At 37.7% G+C, this 22,691-nt stretch overlaps 1 protein-coding gene and 1 non-coding gene across 9 annotated transcripts in view; one reads left to right on the plus strand and one right to left on the minus strand.

Moving 5' to 3' along the window:
• LRRTM4 (leucine rich repeat transmembrane neuronal 4) overlaps positions 1 to 22,691 on the minus strand; it is a 932,627-nt gene that overhangs the window by 352,229 nt on the left and 557,707 nt on the right. The window lies entirely within an intron of this gene.
• Positions 12,410 to 12,516, plus strand: LOC139020288 (U6 spliceosomal RNA). Its single transcript, XR_011473280.1, has one exon. It is a non-coding gene; the product is annotated as a U6 spliceosomal RNA (small nuclear RNA).

The raw sequence follows: 22,691 nt of genomic DNA on the forward strand, positions 1-22,691 counted from the left end.
CTTATGAAAACGCTTTTAGATTTCACCTAGGGGAAAACACCGTAAATGCAAACTGTCAACTCATATATATGCATCCCAAAATCTCCATCACGCACAGTGAAGTCTAGTCAGGAAAAATAATTATCCTCTTGGTCCCTGGTGATGAATCATTTAATTATTAAAAGTTTATAGTAGTCCACAGTTGACATCTAATACATTTCATCACACAAAATGTGTTGTTAGATATATATTCCAACTTTCAGAACAGGATTTTAAGATAAATCATTATTTTATTTAATATTTTGTAATGACAATCTTTCAATTACTAAAAATTTGATTACTATTAATCAACACCAAGGGCAGAGAAATTGTAGGATAACAGAAAGTGTCCTAAAATGGTTTTATGAAGACTTGAGTATCAATCCTAACACTCCCAAGAAAGCTGTGATAGCAACACAATCATTTACCATCTTATCTTTTTACTTTCCATGTCTAACAACTCTAGACTTTGTCTATACTCCACCCTAGAGGCAAACTACTTAAGAGTGTTCTTTCCCCAGTAAGACTTCTGTGCTCTTGATCTACCAAGAAAAAGAATAATTTTACAAATTGTAATTGAACAATAGAATATATGGTCAACCTAACCAATTATCAAATAATTTTAAATAAAAATACCTTTTATAATTTCTGGGTTTTGACAATGCAATTGATGATTGGCAAAGAAAAAAAAAAGCTGACTTGGTATGTGGATTTCTTTTCAATAAATGTACAGTTGATCCTTTGTATCCCCAGGTTTTACATCTGCTGATTCAACCAATGGCAAATGGAAAACTGTGTTTTCAATCTTTGGGTGTGGGAGGCTGATTGCATGCATTGTTCTATACCATCTATGTATATAAAAGGCTAAGCGACCAACTGACTGTCTGACTGGTACCTACAATGTGCAATGACCACTAGGGGGCAGACGCTCCAACCGGTAGCTATGACACACACTGGCTACCAGTGGGCAGATGTTCAACACAGGAGCTGCTGAACTGCAGTGAACTGCCCTCTTGCAATCCGGGACCCCTCAGGGGATGTCGCAGAGCTGGTTTTGGACCGATACTCGCAGACCAGGCTGAGGGACCCTACCTGCCGGAGGGACTCTGCTCACTCCGCAGATGCCCTTTGAGCCCCAGCCCCCCCAGGTAAGGCCGGCCAGGGAGGGACAGCAGGAGGTTGGTTCTAGGGTGTGCCTGGCCCATCTCACCCAGTCTCACCTTGCTGACCACCTTCTAATTAATTTCCTTTCAATGTGCATGAACCCATGCACCGGGCCTCTAGTTTTATATAAAGGACTTGAAGATTCATGCATTTTGGTATCCCCAGAGGTCATGGAACCAATCCCTTGCAGATACCAAAAGACCACTCAAGGTTTTGGGAAGTCAAAAGTTATAGTATGCAGGTTCTCAACTTGTCAGGGGTTGGCACCCCTAATCACCCCCACTTCTGTGTTGTTCAAGGATCAATTAAAAATTTAAACAGTGGAAATTTATACAGAAACTAGAGTCCCAGTGCATGAATTCATGCGTGGGTGGGGTCCGGCTGGCCTGCCCCAATGGGAGCCGATCAGGGCTGGGCTGGCCAGGGGGAGGGGCAACAGGAGGTTGGCTGGCTGGCCCCGTCCCTGATCGGGCCAGTTAGCAGACCACAGTGGGCGTCACAGCAACTGGTCATTCTGGTTGTTCCAGTTGTTCTGGCATTCCAGTCCCTGGCTTTTTATATATATAAATACAAATGAATCAATTCAAGTTTTCTGTATTAAAAGGAACATTTGGTTTAAAATTGATACAGAGGATATACACAGAATGTTGCCAATAATATAAAATTAAAAATATTCAAAACAATGTCATATATTATTTAGAAATACATGTGTAGTAGCAGTGCCAACAAATACATTTAAATACAATACTCTGTGTGACATAGGAAGATGGGAATTAGAAAGGGACACAGTGGGGCCTTCAGCTGCTTTCTTTCTCTTCAGTGGGCATATTTTTACTATTTTTTTTAACATCTTATATTTCTGAAATATTTTACAATAATATTTTTTAAGTTACTGTACAGGATTTAAGAACAATTAAATACATAAAAAGATAATTCATGAATTAATAGATATATCCAGGAGGGGTTACTTAACATTAAGAAATCTAAATATTATATTGCTCACTGATGTATAACAAGGTCTAAAAACTACATAATTGTGGAAGGGAGAAAGAAAAGGAAGAGGTAATGATGGGGTAGGACTGCCAATAAACTTATATCAAGCACTTCGTAAAGGGTTATATTAATTAGTATAAACTCAATAGAATATGGATATCATCATGTGACTAAGAAGATAAAGTTTTAAAACTAAAAACATGAACACTTAAGTTTGATGTTGTAGAAAGAATGATGATTTCTACATGATTTATTTATCTTGCTCTGGAAGTTAAAATTAATGTTTCTATTTCATCATTGCATATGACACTTGATGCATTTTTAAAAGTTAACCTTTTCCCAAATGCATGAGTATAGTTATCTTTTTGATATTGATATTTAACTTGATATATTTGTGATCAGACAGTGGAGCAGGATGCTACATCTGACTAGAGATAAGCTGTGATGTGAAGTTTTTGTCATCTTATTGAATGTTTCTCTACTTTCTTGATCTATTATTGAGAGAGTGATGTTTGAATCTTCCACTTGGGCAGTATGAATAAGGTTTTGGTTGATATTGCTAAGCACATGAAAGAAACTCTCCTTTGGGGTTTTTACTGTAGTAAAAATTCTCCCAAAGGAATTTTATTAATTACAATTGACTACAAATCTCCTCATGAGTCTTGGAGACAGCTGACTGGAAGGAAATAAAATGAAGGTGCCAGGAAAGGATAGAGAAGAAGGATCAGGAGTGTTATTGGAATCAGCTGCACTCATGTGTAGAAGGGGGCTATACTCATGAGGTTGCAGCTAAAGCTTTAACTGGAAAGAATCAAGGCCTAAGGAAATAGTCTAGTACCAGTGTCACCTGATTATTTTGACTTGTGGGCCTTAATCAGGCAAGTTGTTTAGATAATGGGAGATGGGTAGAGGGGGGCAAAGAGGCAATTCAGGGCATCTGCAATACTCTCAACAATTAAACGTATTTTTAAAAATTATATTTTAGCCTTTGCAATTTGTATTTTAAAAATTATTTTAAGGATATTTTCACATAATTCAAAATGTTTTCATAATCTCTTGATGAAGATGGGATATGGATAATTAAGGCACAGAATTACAATGGCAATCTTATGAATGGATGGCCCAGTCAGCAAATAGTAAAGAAGCAAAAACCTAGGCCTTTGAATGCCAAGCCTAGAATTCTTTCCTATAGAAGCAGAATTAATGCCAGTAAGCAAATGTCCTGAAATGTAGTGGTAGCAGCTAGGATCATTCACTCTATTTTAGAAAATCTAGTTGGCATTGTACTTTACCTCACTCAAAGATGTCAATGAACAAAGTAGGAATAAATGTACTTACAGGTGTCCTGAGTCAGTGGTCTTTGAAATATTTAACTCTAACTCCCCCCCTGTGGATTATTTCGGGTTTTGCTGAATAATGTGATGTGAAATTTAATAATTGTTCATTCAGTTGACTGACAAGCATTGTATTGAGTAAGTAATTACTTGTCATTCAGCAGTATTTCAAGAAGACTGTGTGGTTAAGTCTAGAGTAAGTCACTTAAGGTTTAGGGGTTTAATGTTTGATTTTCCATTGATTTATGTCAGTTTTTACTCTATTAAAAAAATTAGACCATAAAACTGTCCTAATAAGGATGATTTGGGCTTCAGCTGCAGGGAAAAAAATGAGAATAAGAGCCAACTCATTTTATTACTAAGACAAGACTGATTGCTTATCAACATAATCAGCTTACAACCAGGATGCAGGTCTCAATGTAGTCAAAATTGAACTGTCTTGGCTATAGACATAAAAAAAAAACCACACACACACCCAACAATTCTTTCAAATAAGTAGTTTCTCTGATTTTTAGGAAAACAAATGTAAAAAATGTACCAACAAACAAAATTACTAATCAGAAGTACCTAAATGTGTTACAAACTGTTATAACAAAATTGTCTTTTTTTAAGGAATGAAAGCTATGTTCAAGAGTGAATAAAAATTATTAAAAAATAAATAGTCAAAACCAAGAAAACTAATAGAATTGCTTATGAGATTAGTTGTAGTCTTGGATATCAAAGTATAAGAAGTTAGCATCTGAAAATCTATCAAATAATTTAAGAATACAAGAGTGTTTGCTGAGATCTTGCAGGATTGTTTCAGTCTCACACAACAGAAATTACAACTTGAACATCAGACAGAAATTACACCCTGATTCTGCCTGATTCTGAGCCTCAGTACATTTCTCTGGTAAGCTAGTCTCTCTTTCAACAAATGTAGAATACGATTTGCCACCCTAAAGTATACCTGCTGACCTGCCTAATTCTCTCTCCCTCTCTCTCCCCCTTCTCTTTCTATTTATATTTTGTATATACAGATGCAATTATCATATTATTAATAAACTTAAACTCATATGCAGCTATGGAGTTTACTGGTGTAGGTTTAAACCCTAGCTCCTCCACTAATTAGCTGTGGGGCTGATATCATTGTAATTAACCTAGTTATTAATAACAGGAAAGGAGCAAAGAGAAGGCCAAATATTATAGACATGTCATTTGGGCAGCTTCACCAGGAAGCTAAAGCTTTACATTCCCAGGGAGCCCTTGGTCTATTCCTCATCTGTGGCCAGCAGATCATTGGGGAAACAGACTGATCAGGGGGGATATAGATTCATTCCCAGTAAAGTTATGGGGGAAGGGGGTTAGTGAAGGTGCTCGCTGTCAGTCATGCTGGGACCAGATCACTGCCCAGAATAGGTGTGGCTCAAGGACACAAACTTTGGGATATTTAATCCCCTGAACAAAGAAGTTCACTCTCTTGGTTCTCTTGGGACTCTTGTTGCAGGGGTGCCCTCTCTTGGCTCCCCCTTAATCGCTCACATACCATGGGCTAATGGACTGTAGCTAGCCTGATGCTGAACAGGACTCAGCTGCAACATAGAATGGATGCTTTGAACACTGGCTTTTAGCTCATCTGAAACCTCATTTATACTTCTTTGGGGACTGGATTAAGGGAAATGAGACTTTGGAAACCCAGGGACTTACTTCCATGCAAATAAAAATCTCTCATTCTCCCATGCAAGTCTCAGAAAATTCTTTTCCTCAAGATATCATAAGAACTCCACACCCCGCATTCAGTAGGAAAAGGGATATTTCAGCTTCCCCAATAACAGGACCTGTCTTAGTAGTTAAAGCTCTCTCGCTCAATTTCACCCAAATGAAAAGGAGATTTAGTTTTTCCAATCTTATAGCCTTATAGAGAAATGTATGTAATACTCTCATTCTAATTAAATAAAACTTTCATAATTTTTCCAGGAAGTTTATGAAAACCATGAAAATTATTTTTTCTGATGTTGAATATATGCTGATTTTACTTTCATTTGTATTTGGAAGAGAATGCTGATTGCCTCAGTTATGCCACTGTACTATACATTGATGATATTCATTTGTCATAAAAGCTATGTCAAAGGATATCACACACACACACACACACACACACACACACACACAGTTGGAAAAAATAGTGAATCCAGAAAGTTATGAAACACTTCTAATCTGTGCAGATACAATGTGTATATTCTCAGAATCAGGCATGGACAGTAAACATTGAATTATGTGAAGTTTCAGTATGCTTACATTTCCTATAGCAATTCCATCCTCTAATGCTTCATGTTTAACTCTGACACAGCTCTCTAATCTTTTATCTTTAAAAGATTTAAAAGAACAAACAAACATGAGGAATGGTTTGAGCCCATGGATTAATCTGTCCATTCTTAATCCCAAATGATTTTACCAAAGAAATATAATAATGAGTAGAAATTGATTCTAGCACAGGATGGCTTAAATCAGAAAGATGTTTTGAGAAACACTGCAGGTTAGACTGGGCTGAGGGCAGAAATTGGGATTTACTGCTTGAAGGAAAATCCCGCCTGGGTATATTAATGGCAAGGTGTTCAAAAGACCCATGGACAAACCTAACTTGGACCAGCTATTTGATGTCTGATGGTGGAACAGATGGGGAAAGGAAGATGGTGGGGAGTTGAGTAAATCACTAAAGAGCTAAGAGAAGTGGCCCAGATACCAGAGGCAGCACATAGCATTCTCACCCCAGTGCCAAGAATTGCATTTGACTGAATGGCTGGTGAGGAGAAAAAACAAACGAACAAAGGCTTAAAATGGACTCAAGAGAAAGGCAATGGTGCCAGTCAGGGAAGAATTAACTACCATTCTGTTGACACACACAAAAAGGAATGCAAACTTTTAGGTATAAAAATAAAACTTTCTATAAAAATAGCAAACAATAACAACAAAATGATGAATTACCCAGGCATGCATTTTTCAAAAAATGAGCTAGAATGTGAATAATAGTTTAAATATACCCAAACGACACAGAATAAGAACAGATGGACAGTCAGCTAACACTGTTATATAAGGTATTAAGTTTTCATATGTTAACTAATAAATGTAATGAGATGCCAATAAAAAAAGCATAAGTATTTCGGGAGAGATGAGAGTGATAATTTCACAAGATTATTTTAAAGTACACATAAAAATAATCAAAGGGTAACTGTTAGTTCTGATCAAATAGTTGAATCAACATCCCCACCTCTGGGAACTGACCTTTAGACCACTTCACGGCCAACCTTACCTTTCCTTTATACCACATTCCACTTGCTAGGACCACATTCCACTTCTAAGATCATTATCCTTCCCCTCCAGACCTTCCCAGGATCCTGCCCCTATCCCTGGGCACTGGCACCATTTTGGGGCTTAGCCCCTTTGGATTTTTTGAACACCTAATAAATTCACAATTGTTTACCCCTTTTGGCTTCATGCATTCCTCCTTTGGCAACCCTAACATTTGGTACCAAAACAAGGGGTAGGGAGTTAGAGATTTTAAAGGACTCTAGGCAGGGTTTTTCTGGGTAGAGAATTCTCTGTAAGGGTCCTGAGGGGAAAGATAATGGTCTTAACAAATGGAATGTGGTCTTAGCGAAGGAGAATGTAGGTTGTGAAGTGGTCTAAAGGTCAGTTCCCAGGGGACAGGAGTGTTGATTCAATTATTTGATCAGACCTAATAGTAATAAGTAGCTATTAGCCGTTATTTTCATTACTTTGTAAATGAAGACCTGACATCCAGAGAAAAATAAATAATGTATTTTATATCACAAGGCTACAGAGTGGCAGAATGGAGACAATATTCATTGTTTTTAATATTCTTCAACATCACATCCACCTTTATTTTTATGAACTTCAGTCACACTAGTTTCCAGTCACTTAAATGAAGATTTTGTACCTTGCTTCCTTTATGTATTTTTTTCTTTGTGCTCCAGATATCTACATCTAATCTTCCTGTTCTGCAGTTTATTATGTATCAGTTTATTATGTACCTCCTCCAAGAAACTCTCAAAGACTGTAAGGGGGTGTTAGCTCTTTTATTAGCAGACTAGAGGCCTGGTACATGAAATTCGTGCATGGGGGGGGGGGGGAGGAATCTCTTAGCTTGGCCTGCACCCTCTCGCAATCTGGGATCCCTGGCTTCTAACTGCTCCCCTGCCTGCCTGATTGTCCCTAACCTCTCTGCCTGCCTGTCTGATTGCCCCTAACCACTCTGCCTTACTGCCTGATTGCCCCTAACCACTATGCCTGCTTGCCTGATCACCCTAACCACCGCTGCCTTGGCCCCCACTGCTGTGGCTTCATCTGGAAGGATGTCCAGAATGATGTCCAGAAGGTCGTTTGGTTGTCTGGTTTAATTAGCATATTAAGCATTTTTTTATTATAGATATAGCCTGTGCCCCTCATTTGGCAGTAATCAAAGATATCCTTGGGTTGAAATGAATTATGAATATGTCTCAGTTATCTTGCTGGATTTTATGTTCTTGAGTAGCAGTATTTGTTTATTTCTTTGTTTAGTGTACTATCTTATCTAGAGTAGGCACTCAATAAGTATCTGGCAAATGAAAAATAAATTAGAGAACCTGCCAATATTCACTTAGAAAGTACTGCATATCTCAAAAATATTGAAGTAATGAAACTGTAAACACAATGACAAAGTTAAATCCAATTAAAATGCCATAGGTCTAATATAAGAAAAATAACAATTCTCTACAATGTAAAATTAATTGGCAGAAAGTAACATCACACTCAAATGGTGCTTCTATTACATTTGGGTCTCAATGTTATGATGACTACAAATGTTTTATAGACAGATTTATATAATTACATGCTGCTTAACAACTGGGATATATTGTGAGATATGTTTCATTAGGTGATTTTATTGTGCAAACATCACAGTTATGCATTTACACAAACCTAGATGGTCTAGCCTACTATGTGTTATAGCTTATAGTTTGTTACTGTACCAAACAACATGAGATGAAATCAAGCACAAGAGAAAATAAATCATGAGCAATATGGAGCTGCTGCCAAAGTATATTGTTTTATAGGAAAGTATTTTTTTATAAGTAGAAATAGTACACTCTAAACTAACAATCTAATCTAATAAAAGAGAAACATGGAAATTAACCATACTTCTGCTACACCCACAAACCATGCCCACAAGCCATGCCCACCAGCCAATCAGGAGCAAATATGCAAATTAACCCAACTAAGATGGCAGCAGCCACAGAGCTGGAGTGAGCAGGAGGCTTGGGTTGCCCCTGGTGATGGAGGAAGCCAAGCTTCCCACCTGCCCTGCTGGCTCTGAGCTCCACTCAAGGCTACAAATTTTCAATTATAGAAGATAAATAAACCCCAGAAAACTGCTTCCAGCCTCCTTGGCCTCCGCTCAAGGAGGGACTGGGGGCAACACAGGCTTCCAGGACCGGGGCTCTGCTCAAGGCTACAAAGTTTCAATTATAGAAGATAAATCAATCCCAGATACCTGCTTCCAGCCTGCGGCAGTGGCCAGCCTGAAAACGGCCATCAGCCCCTCACCCAGGCTGGCCACGCACCCCAGTGGGGATCCCCACTCTGAAGGGGCTGTGGCCAGCCTGAAAACAGCCATCAGCCCTTCACCCAGGCTGGCCACAACCCCATGTCGTGAGGGTCCCTGCTGGGGGGCTTGGCCAGCCTAAAAATGGCCCTCAGCCCCTCACCCAGGCTGGCCAGGCCCCCCAGCAGGATCCCCACCATGATCTGGGACACCCTTCAGGGCAAACCAGCCGGCCCCACCCATGCACCAGGCCTCTATCCTATATAATAAAAGGGTAATATGCAAATTGACCCTAACAGCAGAACCACTGGGAATGACTTGTCACTATGACACACACTGACCACCAGGGGGTAGATGCTCAATGCAGAAGCTGCCCCCTGGTGGTCAGTGCGCTCCCACAGGGGGAGCTCTGCTCAGCCACAAGCCAGGCCGCCAGCTGCCAGCACAGCGGTGGTGGCGGGAGCTTCTCCCTCCTCCTCAGCAGCGCTAAGGATGTCCGACTGCAGCTTTGTCCTGCACCCCACTGCAAGTAGACATCCCCTGAGGGCTCCTGGGCTGCCAGAGGGATGTCTGACTGTCAGCTTTGGCCTGATCCCCTGGGAAGCAGGCCTAAGCCAGCAGGTGGACATCCCCTGAGGGGTCCCAGACTGTGAGAGGGCACAGGCCGGGCTGAGGGGACCCCCCCCCCCTTCCCAGTGCACAAATTTTTGTGCACCAGGCCTCTAGTAAAAGTATAGTATGGTAAATATATGGAAACTGCTAACAGTTGTTTATTATCACTGTTAAACATTATGGACTGTACATATTGTATGTGTTATACTTTTATAAGACTGGATATGCAGTAGGTTTGTTTACACCAGCATCATGACAAACACATGAGTAATGCATTGTACTATGACATTTTGACAGCTATGACATCACCTGATGATAGAATTTTTCAGCTCCATTACTATCTTATGAGACCCCTGTCATAGTTGTGGTTTTTCGTTGACCAATATATCATCATAGGGCACATGAGTGTGCTGGGAATTAATATCTGATGTCCCACTATTAGTCAAGAAAAACTTGGTTTTTCTACATTATTACTAATCTCACAACAAAACCCCAAGTCCTACTAATAAATTTTGGAGCCATCAAATTAGTGACTAAAATAGGGTATTACATTGTGATGAAGACAGAAAATAGAATAATATATAGACCTATTGGCAACAGGTAGATAGATTTGCCTTTTAAAAGCTATTATAGTCTTGATTCCCTATGGCACCTTCTAAGTAATATAATACCAGTACTGACACTTGTTTAACTTTTAGTCTAAGTCTATTTTTTATCCAAATTATGGTTATATGTTTTATATACAAGTTTAATTCACATTGAGAATTACATCATTATAAATGGTAATATAGTTAATTCATTGAATGAATGAATGAAACACAGTGCTATATTTATTACATTAAGTTTTAGAATGTTTAGAGAAGATACTTGCTTAACACTTCTTTGCAAGGACTTCTGTGATCTCAGGATTTTGTTGACATTTTCAGTTTTTAAGCTTTTTTTTTTTGTTTTTTACTAAGATCTAAATTTGATGCTATCTTTATGCAGGGAGGATGGCTAATTATTAATAGTTGCTTTCATGGAGGATATATCTGGTTCTCCTGAGTAGAGATAGGACTAGTGCAAGATGAATGAAGCATTCATCTCAGATACAAAATATCAGGGCTGACAAAAACATGGTGATCAAGATAAATATTATATTAATGCAATGTTTTATCAAATTAGTAAAATATGGTCCATAAATTAGCTGCCTATTTTATTAGTAAAGTTTTATTAGAAGTAGCAAAACTATAAGTGTATGTTTAATGTTTAATGTCACTTGGATTTAGACAAAGAATTTTCCTGACACTGATTAAATCATGTCATAATAGAAGTCAGCACTTAATACAGTATGTTAACTTGCTCAAGTGGTATCTGATGAACACTGAGTGAATCGAGGATTTTGGAAAATTATAGAAAGACAGTAGTGAGTATTATAGAGATTATATCCTTTGAAATTCTTTCTCTTTATTAAACAAACAAAATGTGCCAATCACTGTACTCTCACTTGGAAATTTTTTCTGATTTTATTTAAACTACTTTAACTGCATTTAATTATATGGGCCTTGATAGACCATATTCAGTTATTGAGTCCAAGGAGAAGACAAGAGATATAAACCTTTCTAATTTGATTTTTAAAAAAACAACAAAAAATGGTCTTAACAACATACATATACTATACTGACAGCTTACAATGGTATTTCACCTGAACCACAGAGACAAGGGTTATATAAGAAGGTAACATATATATATTATTTATTTCAATAACTAATCATTTATTGATGATGATTCTACCAAAAACTTCATTAGATAAAGCCACAGCAGTTGATTTGGGAATTATCATTCACATTTTATAGATTAAAAAATTTGAGACCTAAAGTAAGCTACTTGCTGGTGTACAACTATTTGAAAGGTTTTTGTTTTGTTTTTTCAAAAGTTCATAATCTTTCTACCAAAACACATTGCTGAAATTACACTTACAATTTTCTTAACCCAACTCCCCTTTTCACTATGAAGAAAATGGAAATAAAAAATCAGCACGAGAGCTAGATACTAATTCTTACTTCCCAGGCGGGACAGGACTTTCTCCATTTTCGATTGCAGTAGAAGTGCAGTTGCCTCACCCAGCTCCCATTTGCTGCAGGTGCACCCATCTATGAGGAGCCATTGCACTGGAAGGAGGAGAAAGGTAGCCACACACTGAGTGATATGGAGATACTAAGCGTACAGTCCCATCGCCTCTAGATGGGACACCTGTGGTACCACTGGTGCCCCAGAGATCAGGTTGAACCTCAACTTCAGCTGAACCATACCTTTGCTTGGTTTCCTTCCTTGTCTTAACCTGTGCCCTCGCTGTATCACAGTCTCTCTCTTGGGATCACTCCTTTAGGTAAGCACTTCTACACGAAATTGCCTTCTCAGAGACTACCTAAGATATCGATGTTGTCTATTTCTTTTCAATGTTTTATTTATTTATTTATTTTATTTTTTAATTTCCAATCCTTTAATAAGCAAAAGCTGTGATTATTTTTAGTCCCATCACTGAACTGGGGAAAAAAAAAATGAAAAGTTTGTCCTTCATATAAACATGCATATTAAAAGCTTTAGGAGAAAATTGACTGACAAAAATGGTAAATCCATTTAAAACATTGTCTTCTGGTTAAATAGTAATCCATATCTCTTATGAAAATGAATAGCAACATAAAATTTAATTTTAAAAGTAATTGCTGCAGTGCTCGCTTTGGCAGCACATATACTAAAATTGGAACGATACAGAGAAGATTAGCATGGCCCCTGCGCAAGGATGACACGCAAATTCGTGAAGCGTTCCATATTTAAAAAAAAAAAAAAAAGTAATTGCTGCAAATACTGTATTTTATTCTAAACATTGTTCTGTATTTTCTTATTTTTTATAGTTTTATTATGTTTAAATTGCCTTGTGTCTTATGTGTATTAAATTAAATAATTTTTACAAAAATCAGATGGCATTACCATGTGTGTCCAAGAAAGGTATCTATATCAAATTTATGTGATCCTCCCAAGATATTTCATCATGGGGCAGATTTAGAAAGTATCATGTATAATATGTAAATGATTCCATAGAATATCATTGCTATTACCTCAGTAACACTAACTAGACTATATATGGAATAAAGAAAGTTTCTGATTTTCAGTCAAAATTCTACTCTGTGCATTTCCCTTCTTGTTCTCATATATTTAAGTTATTTAAATAAAGTTCGAATTTTAATTTAATATTTTGTAAATAAATAAAATGTTAAATATTTTTTATAAAATAAAATAATTCTCTATTCTTGTATTTAAGACAACACCTAGTTGCCAGTGTACAAACTGGTATCATGAGTTACTCATGTTTTTTGTAGAACTACATATATATACACATTTGAGAAAAGTACATATTTTGAATATCACAGAATATTTTTCAGTTATCATGTGCAACTGTTCTACACTGGTAGGGCAAACTAGCCAGCATGTATATGGGCTAGTGAGGAATATATTATGAGGAATATATCATGAAACAAGAAAATGCAAACTTGTTCCTTCTGGAAAATGACTATGCCAGAATTTATGGGACTCGTGCTAAGAGAAAGGATTTAGCAGGTTAATTTGTTTTCTTTCATCTATGCTGCTTAAAATTTCTTTATTCTGAAATGAACAGACACAACTTGCACACTTACCAAGCATTCAGCTGTAGTTACTTTTATTGAGGATTAGGATGAGAGACACAGAGAAATTTTTTGCTGATGCTAGTGATGGATATGTCATAGGGGCCCTCTTCAACAGGTCTTGGAGGGGTACTGAGAAAAGAAGCTAATCCAAGGCGAACATCTTGAAAATGGCATTGTAAGACATTGGGTCTTTGGTGATGTTAGTTAGCCCCTGAGATAATCACCCTTAGAACACATCTACCTTTAGAATTCTTAAATAAAAGTCAATTTCTTTAGGTCACTTTTAGTTGTCATATCAGTCAGAATTTGAAGACCAAAGGAAAACTGCTATATGTATTTCGGATTTAATGTTGAATTATGAAAGCTTTAAATATGGGGAGAAATGAAAATCAAGAAAGCCACCATGAATATCTCAACCCTAAAAGCTGAAGTGTGAGGTTCTTGGCATTCGCATGGAAGTTGATGCAATTCTAAAGAATCTGTAGAAGTTTCCACCAAGTATGCAGATAACATAATCAAATCAGGATGTACTCAAGAGCTTACTAGTAAATTACTCTATCTCCTGTCAGAGTAATAGCATCAGTTACTATCATTGCAGATTGCTGATTTTAGAGGCTATTAGACCTAACAACTACCCATTTTACAACTTCTTACTCAAGCATATTAATACAACTTTAATATAATACTATATATCTCTTTAATACTATTCTGTTAATCTTTACACTATAAATCACGTACTGAAAATGTAAATAAATTGGGAGGCAGTGATGGAAAGGGGCCTCAGTGAGGTATCCTATCTAATAATAGACAAACATGGTAATTAACCATACCTCCGCTACACTTCCCATTGGCTAATCAGGGCAATATGCAAATGAACTGCCAACAAAGATGGTGGCCGGGAGCCACACAGCTGAAGCGAGCAGGAGGCTTGCTTGCTCCAGTGATGGAGGAAGCCAAGGTTCCCCGCCTGCTGCAGCCCGGCTCTGAGCTCCAGTCTAAGCAACAATGTTGCAATTATAGAAGCTAAACAAACCCCAGATACCTGCTTTCAGCCAGCTGCCTCGGAGCTGGAGCTGCAACAAAATTTCAATTACAGAAGGTAAATAAATCCCAGAATAAAAAAGAAAAAGAAAAAAGGAGAGACTGGGAGCTTCAGTTGCAGGCTTGGCCCGCCTGAAAACAGCCATCAACCCCTCATCCAGGCTGGTCAGGCACCCCAGTGGGGACCCCCACCCTGAAGGAGGTGTGGCCAGCCTGAAAACAGCCCTCAGCCCCTCATCCAGGCTGGCCAGGCACCACAGTGGGGACCCCCACCCTGAAGGGGGTGTGAGCAGCCTGAAAACAGCCATCAGCCCCTAACCCAGGTTGGCCAGGCACCCAAGCAGGACCCCTACCCTGATCCAGGACACCATTCAGGGCAAACCAGCTGACCCCCACCCGTGCACCAGGCCTCTATCCTATATAGTAAAAGGGTAATATGCAAACTGACCCTAACAGCAGAAAGACTAGGAATGACTGGTCACTATGACACACACTGACCACCAGGGGGCAGACACTCAATGCAGGAGCTGCCCTCTGGTGTCAGTGTGCTCCCACTTGAGGGATCTCTGCTCAGCCACAAGCCAGGCTGACTGCTGCCAGTACAGCAGTCGTGGTGGGAGCCTCTCCTGCCTCCTCAGCAGCACTAAGGAAGTCCGACTGCAGCTTAGGTCTGCTCCCCACTGTCAAGTGGACATCCCCCGAGGGCTGCAAGGCTGCCAGAGGGATGTCTGACTGCCATCTTAGGCCCAATCCCCAAGGGAGCAGGCCTCAGCCAGCAGGTGGTCATCCCCTGAGGGGTCCCAGACTGCAAGAGGGCACAGGCTGGGCTGAGGGACCACCACCCCCCCCCCCGCAGTGCACAAATATTTGTGCACCGGGCCTCTAGTATTTTATAATTTTGCAACAATATTAGAGCCCTTCAAATATTAACTAATTTCAGCTGAACTTCAGTTATACAATCTGTACAATGAGTATCTCTTATGTCATCCATGCTCATTCTGCCCATCCACATACTGAGTATGTTTTTATAATAGGGAGTAATACTAGGTTATTTTTTTCTTCTATTTATTAAAAACTTGATGTCTTCCAAAGGCAAAGAGAAAGTCCTCAATTTTTTTTCTTTGCATGCACTATGTCAGTTAGGAGAAATACACTCTTAAAAGGAAAAGAAATGTATACACATAAACATAATGTTATGTTGGCAGATAAGAGTATCAGTTAGATTAGATTAGATCATGTTGCAGTACTGTAAAACTCTCAAAACCTCAACAGTTCACACAACAAACTTTTATTTCTTCCTCATGCAACCAGTGCATTGAGGGTTGCTTTGCTCATTGCACATACTCTAGCACCAAGGGCAACCGAGACTTCATCTTTTTTAAATTTTTATTTTAAATATATTTTTATTGATTTCAGAGAGGGAGAAATAGAAACATCAATGATGAGAGAGAATCACGGATTAACTGCTTCCTGCACACCCCCTACTGGGAATGGAGCCTGCAACCCTGGCACATGGCCTGACAGGGAATTGAACCTGTGACCTCTTGGTGGGGGGTCCACCACTGAGCAACACCCAGCTAGGCAAGAAACTTCATCTTGACAGCCTCCTTTTCACTGGCTCAGTGGGGAGGGACCTCTGCAGGATTTTGCACAGTCTGATGCTGTGTTCTGGTAGAGCAGTGATTCCCAAAGTGGGCGCTACTGTCCCCTGGTGGGCACTGCAGCGATCCAGGGGGGCGGTGATGGCCACAGGTGCATTTGTTTTAACTTTTTTTGTATTACCTTTCTATTCTGAGTTCAATAAATAGTTTCATAATTTCAAACTTCAATGTTTCTAATTTATACCTTTCTTTACTATATTTTACGAAAAAGGTAGAAACATTAATATTTCTGTTTAATTGCTATTAAAATTTTAAAAAAAAATTAATTTCCAGGGGGCGCTGAGTAATATTTTTTCTGGAAAGGGGGCGGTAGGCCAAATAAGTTTGGGAACCACTGTGGTAGAGACTTGCCATTCTCTGCACCACTCACTGGTCAGAATAGTGCCCCATCTCCCCACATGGTGCTCAAAGGTTTAGCTTTCATAATGTCAGTCTGTGGTCAGGAGAAGAAAAGAATATTAGGAAGCAGCTCTAAAGGCTCACATTAGGCAATGTTGTTGGCTCAGAAAACATAAATATATTTGCCTACATTAATTTTAGATGCCACATGGCCAAGATGATAGAGTAATTCCAGCATTTTAGTGATCCTTAGAAAGATCAAACGAAAATAAAAATGTATTATTTGGAAACAAGCAGGGGTAAAAGTTCAGAGAGCATTAAAAAAAGCACCTAGATAGTATATCTGACATAGAACTTATAAACCAGAATTTCTAAAAGAATCATATAGCTATAAAAATCAGTGAATTCAGTTATTTGTTTTTAATCATTGGCATTTCCCAAGCTACTGGGTGATCTTTATTCGGACACATTCATACAACAAAATTTCCCTCTCCCTGTAGAGCCTTCTGTACTAGATCTAACTTAGTTCTCCTTGGTTACTCAGTTAAACGTATCCTAGAATGCTCTCTCTCTAAGCATCCTGCCTACCTTCATAGTGCTCTTCATGTTTCCTTTGTACATTCTCCCCCTCTTACTTGTGATCCCCACTTTCCCCTGACTGTAAATGCTATATAGTCAGGGACCCCATCGGCACTGTTAGCCCATGATCTTTGGAGCCTACTATACAGTGATGGCCCTCTCCAACTTCCCAATTTCTCTATGTCTTTGGTGTCTGTAGCTCTGGTTTGACACATTGGAACTTTGATTAAAACAACCATTCAATGTTCTTCTGATAGCATTCATTAAGTTCTAAACCATTAAATATTCCCTATCGAATCATTAAATATTTTTTTTCCTGAAGACAGCTAAAAATCAGAGACTTGAGTCTTAATTATAATAGCAAATAATTATCCAGCACTTGCTATGTACCAGATCAAGTTTTCTATATTTTAGTTCACTTGGCCCCAAACAATCACCTTTGAGACAGATACTGTTATTATCTTTATTTTGCATATGAAGAAATTAAAAACTCACAGGGTGAGTCATTGGTCTAAGCTCAAAGCACTAATATAATAAGTGGCAGAGCCAGGATTTGATCTTAAGACAGTCTGGCTCCAGTCTGGCTCACTCACTAAGCTACAGTGTGCCTTAAAGACAGATTCCACCTTCATTAAAGTTTCTAACTTTTGAGTAGTTATTTTTCCTGTTTTGTATTTTTTTCACTTTCTGTAAAAAAAAAAGTTTCAGACCAAATGATCAAATAATCCTCAGATCCTGCTTTCCACTTCCTGAATCTCTGAGTAAGGTGAAAGAAACGGTTTTAAATTGCAAATCTTTAGCTACAGGAACCTGCACAATTTCTCCCCAGATATGACAGAAGTGACACCAGTCTTGCTTGTAACATCTTATGCTGTCATGTTGTTATACTTCAAAGACAAGGAATAATTATAGCTGTTCAAATAAGGGAGGTTTACTCATTATAATTAATTAATAGCAAACATAAATCAATTTCAAGAATGCTGTGCCCAAGATAAGTGGAAATGTCATGTGTTATAACCAAGAGAATGCTAGGAATCAAAGCCATTTGAAGAAATCAGTCATAAATACATTAAAAAGTTCTCTGAAAAGTTTAAAATTGCTAACTTTTTATTAGCACTTCAATGTCTCTGAGAAGTAGTTAGATCTAGAATCTTAATTTCATAGACAAACGTGTGAAAAATGCAAAATTAAGCAAAGTTAAGCAAATTTCTTAGATCTTTTACTATGATGATAAAATCATACACTTCTCTTAGAAGGTAAGAGCAGTCTTTCTCAACTTAGTTAGCTATGGAACTTATGTTTGTGTCATAAAATATCCTGCTTGATTAATGATCCCTGAAACATCCTCCAGAAATACTAATTTTGAAGTTAAAAAAATTTTTAAAAAACAGTGAGTTTATTTTCAATGTTATAGAACTTGAAACAAACAAAATTTAGCTTTCTTTATGATGTCACTTTCTGATCAAAAGTTTAATTTTTCTGTGGCCTAATGATATAGATGATATCGATATAGATAGGTATAAGTGATGATATAGAGATAGATGATGATATAGATAGATATAGATAGATATAGATATAGATTGACAAGAATTATTAAATCTGTATATGTATATATAGATCTCTCCATACATATATATATAACTATAACTATATAAAAATATATAACTATATATAAATGCAATTGAGTTATGTACAAAGCAATTAATTAGGTTTTTAAAAATGTTTATAAACAATATGAATATCAGCACTAGAAAACTCTCATTAGTGGTTGTATCCATGTTCTGAAAAAAATATTATACAGAGGTGGGGATTGGTAAGAGTCACTTTAGCTAGGGTGAAAATGTTCAATGACATATAATCTTCACTCATTTTTCCCCCCCAAGCTACAACTCGCTACTGCAAAGGTCAGCAGCATGGTCCTCAGCAAATTTTCTGAATGTAGAATAGGAAATTTGAAATTATTTGTTCTGTCACCTGTTCCCAAAAAACCTGACATAATTTAATATGAAGACTATTCTACTTTACCTCATGAAACTGGCAAAGAAGAGCTGGAAAGAATCCTAAGTTATTTATGACTTATAAAAAACGAGTTTCAGATTTTAACCTCTACTTGCTACAATTGCCTTCCTCCTCCCACCCACTAGTTAAAATCATCTGTATGCATATAATAGAAATCCTGGAGCAAACTCCCTTTTAAATCAGCAAAGGCAAATGCAAATAAGCGTATACAGTGTAAATATGAATGAACCACCATCTTTGGCTTTTAGCAAAACAATGAGAAGGCTATCCTTTATGCAGCCATTTCTTAGAATCATTGGGTTACAAAAGAAAAGAAAAGAAGAAGCATTTAAGTATGAACGTGAAATACTAAAGAAAAAAAGAGTATTATGCTAAGCAAAACAAGCCAGTTAGAGACAGATAAGTATCACATGATCTTGGAATATATTGAACAAAATAAACTGATGAACGAAATAGATCCAGAGACATAGAGGCATGGAACAGACTGTGGAATCTCAGAGGGAAGGTGAGGATGGGTGGGTGGGTGAGAAGAGATCAACCAAAGAATTTATATGCATATTTTCATAATCTATGGACACAGACAATAGTGTGGTGAAGGCCTGTGGTGGGGATGGGGGGCGGCTAGAAGGGGCCAATGAGGGGAAAAGAGGGACATATGTAATACTTTCAACAATAAACATCAATAATAATTTTTTTTAATCCTTCAAATAGGACTCCAATGTAGTGGTTTATAGCCTAAGTGCTTAGAAATTAATTGCACATCGAGGATGTGGACAAAAAGGAACCCTCCTGCACTGCTGGTGGGAATGCAGACTGGTGCAGTCACTGTGGAGAACAGTATGGACTTTCCTCAAAAAAATAAAAATGGAACTCCCATTTGACCCAGTGATCCCACTTCTAGGAATATATCCCAAGAAACTAGAAACACCAATTAGAAAGAATATATGCACCCCTATGTTCATAGCAGCACAATACACCATAGCTAAGATTTGGAAACAGCCTAAGTGCCCATCAGCAGATGAGTGGATTAAAAAACTGTGGTACATCTACACAATGGAATACTACACTGCGGTTAAAAATGAAGGAATTCTTACCATTTGCAACAGCATGGATAGAACTGGAGAGAATTATGCTAAGTGAAATAAGCCAATCAGATAAAGATAAATATAACGTGATCTCACTCATTTATGGAATATAATGAACAACATAAACTGATGAACAAAAACAGATCCAGAGACAGAGAAACATCGATCAGACTATCAAACCTTAGAGGGAAGGTAGGGGAGGGGGAGGGTAAGGGGGAGAGATCAACCAAAGGACTTGTATGCATGCATATAGGCCTAACCAATGGACACAGAGACCAGGGGGGTGAGGGCATGTGTGGGGGAGATGGGGGGTAATGGGGGAATAAGGACACATGTAATACCTTAGTCAATAAAGAAATTAAAAAAAGAAATTAATTGCACAGGTAGTAAGAGGTATCTGCCAAGTATAATTTAGAGTTTCAGAAACCAAAATGGGAGTCATGTATCAAGAGAGTCCAGGAAAAATACATTGTTACATTTCCTTGCTTTTACCTAGAATTATTGTAAGCCCATGTGCTAAAGTAATGCTTTCTCTGTACATTGGAAGTTATATACGTGTTTAATTGTTTGAAGTTTTGAAAAAAGAAATAATTATCGCTTAAAAATTATAGCTTGGTTGACCAAAACTTTTTAGAAACTGTGACAAATGGAGAGGCTTTAAGTACATTATTTGTATATTTAGGCTAGTGTCATTCAACTCCAGAAACAAAATGCTGAGAGAGAAGAGGCAATTTTTCAAGCAGATAGGACTATACTTAAAAGAAAAGGTCTGTGTCCTTCTAAGCTCCCTAGTGGAATAAATGACATGGGCAGGAGAGCAAAATTCTAATATACACCAAGAAGAAGCAACATTTCATAGCATTTCTGATAAATGTTCTCATCATATTAAAAACACAGTTTTCTAGGCCTTGTTTGCAGATAAATGTAATAGTTTATAAGAAGTTAGCCATGAACCTAACCTCCTTCAATTTGTAAATCACTTATCAAATTTCTAAATATGATTTTTCATGATGTTCCTTTTTCAGAGGTACTACTAGGGAAGGATGTCATGGATGCTATTTCAGATCTGTCATATATAATCTTCTAATCTGCCAACGTTTTGTGACTAAAAGATGAGTTCATGTACAAACTGACAAGAGGTGATGATGAGTCTAGGCTTTCTGGAAGGTTGTTATAAGTTTAAGTCCCTCCCATTGTGCAGATGCTCTCTGAATTGGGTTGGCAATTTTTATAATGACAGCTGCTGTCAGGTGAGAAGGAAAATGAATCAGTTCAACTGGGAATATTGTCAGTAACAGTTCAAGGGTACTAGAAATAGAAGTGGTCCCAGATTGTGGAAAGAGTGACTTGTGAAAACTTATCAAATCTCTCTGGGAATTCTGAATGTTTCCCTCCAGTGTGCTTTAAAATCATTGCTTCTGCTGATAAGTATGCTTTCTTTACATGTAAAATGAAGTGTAAAACTTAATCAGATTAGCTGATATAGAAAAAAAAAGACAGACATGTCAATCTGGAGATTTTGGCCTTGACATCCCCAAGTCTGACAGCTCCTTATAAATGATATTACTATCATTTGCTATTATTAGTAGAGATAGTACCAATACTAGTATAAGTGTACTACATAGTTTAATGTATATATCCATAAATGCCTACAACTTTCAATGATTTCTTGAGTAGTGGTCAACCAAAATAGTCGACCATTTTATATTGAAACTTGGATAACTATTTTCTCTAGGCAAGATGGGGTCTAATACTTAAGAGAAATTATTCAAGATCTTAGAGCTGATTGGGGTATCCCAAATGAATAAAACTGAAATTATGTCAGCCTTGGATGGGAGATGAGATCCTAGGGCATTTGTTGTGGTTGTTGTTTTATTTGTGTTTCATTTTATTTTTATCTTCTCAGTGTGTTTTTTTTAATTTCTGAATTATATTCTAATTTTTATAAAATTGGAGATTTCACATAAAAATACAAATTTTTATATATGTAATCACAAGGATCACATTTAGCCATGATAAGAGTGAGCTCTTACTGAAGAGCTGTGGCTCCTAGAAATGCTTTCATGTCACCATAGTCCCCACCTGGCTGGTGTCACACACTTAGGTGACCTATCTGGTCTCTATGAGCATCTGAGACTGATAATTTTGCAATAGACAATGACAAAATCCAATGGCAATAGGTTCTTAAAGGTGAGTAGAAAGCAAAATAAAACAATAGGCAATATATAACTGATATAACAAATTATTCAAATGTTACTTAAGATCTGAGAGGTCTAGCAATGGAGAGCCGGACTGTTAAACAATAATTTTTACCCAGTTACCTTTGTGGTCCCTAGAGAGTGGCTGATAAAGACAAAGGCATATCTCCATTAAGAGGAGAAAAAATGGACAGGTTACTCAAAAGCAACAATGACAGAGCTCAGGCAAATGTTGAATTATACAATGTGAGGGTCCTAATGATGGATAAAAAATTATAAACAATAAAAAAAATGGATTTCAAGAACTAGGTCACACTGTCATTGTTGGAAGATCAGCAAATATAACTTAAAACAGAGTTCCAGAAGACACAGCTTGTTTGCTACTCACTGCCTTAGGTCAAGGTT

Source organism: Myotis yumanensis, unplaced genomic scaffold, assembly GCF_028538775.1.
Source record: "Myotis yumanensis isolate MYYU_CA2020_CCGP unplaced genomic scaffold, mMyoYum1.0.hap1 SCAF_11, whole genome shotgun sequence".
Taxonomy (NCBI): domain Eukaryota; kingdom Metazoa; phylum Chordata; class Mammalia; order Chiroptera; family Vespertilionidae; genus Myotis; species Myotis yumanensis.